Source organism: Limulus polyphemus, unplaced genomic scaffold, assembly GCF_000517525.1.
Source record: "Limulus polyphemus unplaced genomic scaffold, Limulus_polyphemus-2.1.2 Scaffold691, whole genome shotgun sequence".
In the NCBI taxonomy this organism is placed as follows: domain Eukaryota; kingdom Metazoa; phylum Arthropoda; class Merostomata; order Xiphosura; family Limulidae; genus Limulus; species Limulus polyphemus.
The window spans coordinates 140,401-143,667 of NW_013666301.1; positions in this window are offsets into that span (position 1 = coordinate 140,401).

Here is a 3,267-nt window from a genome sequence, read left to right on the forward strand (position 1 = left end):
AATACTATAAACACTTGGCTATTTGACTTAGTTGTTTTATACTATTAATTTGCTTCATTATTTTACAAGAATGTTTGAATTTCTCCATGTGTTTGAGGGTTTTCTTCAGATAAATTTCTATCTACAGAGATAATTCTCACCTCTTGGTTCTTAATGCTCCCCCTCGTGGTTGTAAGCAAAGATACCGGCATTTGGCTATTTATTTTACTTTAAAATATAATTATTTTGGTAAATTAGAGTTAATCTTTCTTAACTGTTCACTAACCTAAGGCAAATAAATAAACCTAATAGGTTTTACTATCTCGATAATTTTTAGGTTCCATTCTGGTTACCGATGATGGAGGCTTTGGTCTTTTCCTGTCTTTAGACTGTTTATTTTCATCTTCCGATGATAGTTACAGGTTTTTTTCAGGCAATCTTCTTTGTTGGAGCTTGTTTCATATCCACTTTCTGAGTCACTGGACGATTCACTAAGATTTTTTACTTGTTTCTTTTTCTTCTCTTCTTTGAGGGTATATTTTTTTGGTTATTTCCTTTGCATTTCTGGCTTCCTTTAATTATTACTTTGGCTTCTGTGGTGAGTTGCATAGATTTTTTCTGTTTTGGCGTATTTTCTTTGGCTGTTTCTTTATTTGTTTTTACTTCTTTGGCTGCTGTAACGGGTTGTTTGGTTTTTCAAGTTTTGGCATATTTTCTTTGGTTGTTTCTTTATTGGATTTTGGGGTGCTTTCCTTGGCCTTTACTGTGTTTCCCTTGTTTTTTCCTGTTCTTTTAGAGGTATGGTTTTCTTCTATATGACATTGGTTTTTGTCGTGAGTATACTTTCTTTCACCTTTTCTTCACTTTCTTTTTTTCACTACTTCCATATATTCTGTATTAAACTCTTGGGGGGGGGGTATTTGTTTCTAATACTGAGTTGAAGATTTTCACAGTGCAGTATCTGAAATTGTGTTGCTGGCTGCATCTTTTGCAACCTGTTTTGCAGTCCTTACACTCGTAGTCTGTCTCGTCACAGAATATACAGATTATGGTTGTACAGCCAGCAACTAGGTGGTCTACTCTCTGGCATTGGGCACAAAGCTTCTGTACTCCAGGGTAGTTGACCAATCCTCGGCAGTTGTAAACCTAAATGAAGTTGGGTACGGGTTTCTCCATGTCCATTTTAACCTGTCGGTTACCAATGGCAACCTCGGTGAAATTATTTTAAACTTCCCTTATTTGCTCAGTACTTGTTCCAGCATTTCGTGGTGGAGACCACGGATGTGGATCCACTTGAAAGTACTGTCAGCCGGGGTGAGGACAATTTTCTGGTTTTTAAACAGTAGGTGTCCCTATTTTGACATATACATTGTCACACCAGCCTACCACTGTCAAGGCTAATTCTCTCTACTGTAAGATATCGCTTTATATTCGTAACTCTCAGATGCTTCCAGTTTCAACAGTTTGGACACTAAATTATCTTGTAGTGGTACTTTGACATGTGCTTGTTGTATTGCAAAAACCATGATAACTATGAGTATCAATTAAGTCCACATTGTACTAATTGTAATGGTTCCCACCCCTCATACTTTTGTTCTTGCCCTAAATGGGTGGAGGAAAAAGATATACAGTGTTTCAAGACTGTTAACAACGAAAGTTGATGTTACCATTTCCAACTCAGCTGTATGCTGCTGCACTTCATTCCACTGCTACAGTAGAGATACAGGTAGATCTTTCTTTTCCTTCGTCAGAGTCTTTCTCTCACCATATTAAGGGTCTTCTGCCCTCCATAGATACACTAGTTGGCAAGTCCACATCTACTCCTGTCTCTGTCCCTATTTCACCATCCAGTAAATGCTCGGGTCCCTCTCCATCACCCCCAAGGTGCAGGGCTGTTATTTGATCATGCACTCACTCACTTGCTTTTAATTCGTCTGACAGGGGCCTGCCCTATCGACCCAGGGCAGGATCTATTGAGATCCATAGATCTCTTTCTGGTAAACCAGAACACTGTGGTAAAGAACAAAAAGGGTCGCCACTTGGTTCTCCTACTCTTAAATAACAATGACCACTTTGATATTGTGAAACTATCGAGGTTTTCATTCTAATTTAGATGGCATTAAGGCATTGATTGTTTCATGTCATCCTATATGTGCCTCCTTAGAGGAAATATTCCTAAGACTTGCTGATACTGTCATCTCTTGGTGGCCCGGCATGGCCAGGTGGTTAGGGCATTCTACTCGTAATCTGAGGGTCGCGGGTTCGAGTGCCCGTCCCACTAAACATGATCGCCCTTTCAGCCATGGGGGCATTATAATGTGACGGTCAATCCCATTATTCGTTAGTAAAAGAGTAGTCCAAGAGTTGGCAGTGGGTGATGATGACTAGCTGCCTTCCCTCTAGGGACGTCTAGTGCAGATGGCCCTCGTGTAGCTTTACGCGAAATTCAAAACCAACAAACATCTCTTGTTGGTTTTCCTTGCAGAGGAAAGACTGGTTGTGTGATGGGTGAGTTCATGGGGGTGTAGTACTGCTGCTCCACCAACAAGCAGTCTGTGTCTGTGCCACACAATATACTACTGGAGGCTGTTGCCATCCATGTCCCCATGGATCATACTATCACAAGTTGTTTTTTTTTTACTTGTTACTTGGAGAAGATTGTGAATAAACAGACCTTGATGATATTATTAAACAATTGCCATCTCCTTTCTTCATCTTGGGAGACATTAATGGACACACTCTCTTCTGGGATTGTGCAAATATTCATGGGAGGATTCGTCTGTGGAACATATGTTCTCGGATCACAACCTTTCACTCTTCAATACTGATTTCATGCATGTTCTCATGCACCTAGTCAGTCTTTTACTGCTACTGATCTGTCAATTTGTCCCCCTTTCCTTCTTGTTTTTCTTGAAAGATGGAAAAGGGCCCTCGAGGCATTCATAAATTTTCCATCATTATGAAGGAGTTTGGCAATGGTCAATATCACCCAACTTGTGCCACAGTAGAAACTGGAGCAGGCTGACTGGCTCTTCTTCATCACTCTGTCCGAACTTGATACTCCTGTCATTAATCTTTCCATTGTTAATGATTGCAGGGGCAGTACCTGACTATATTGTCCAAGCAACTGTTCATATGATCCATAAAACCTCGACACATTTCCCATGGTATCTCCTGACTGCCAATGGACACAAAAAGCTCATAAAGAACTTCGAATATCTTCCTCAGATATCCCACTCTTAATTAACAACAACATGGCTTTTCAGCAGGATTACCCATGCCTGGCTG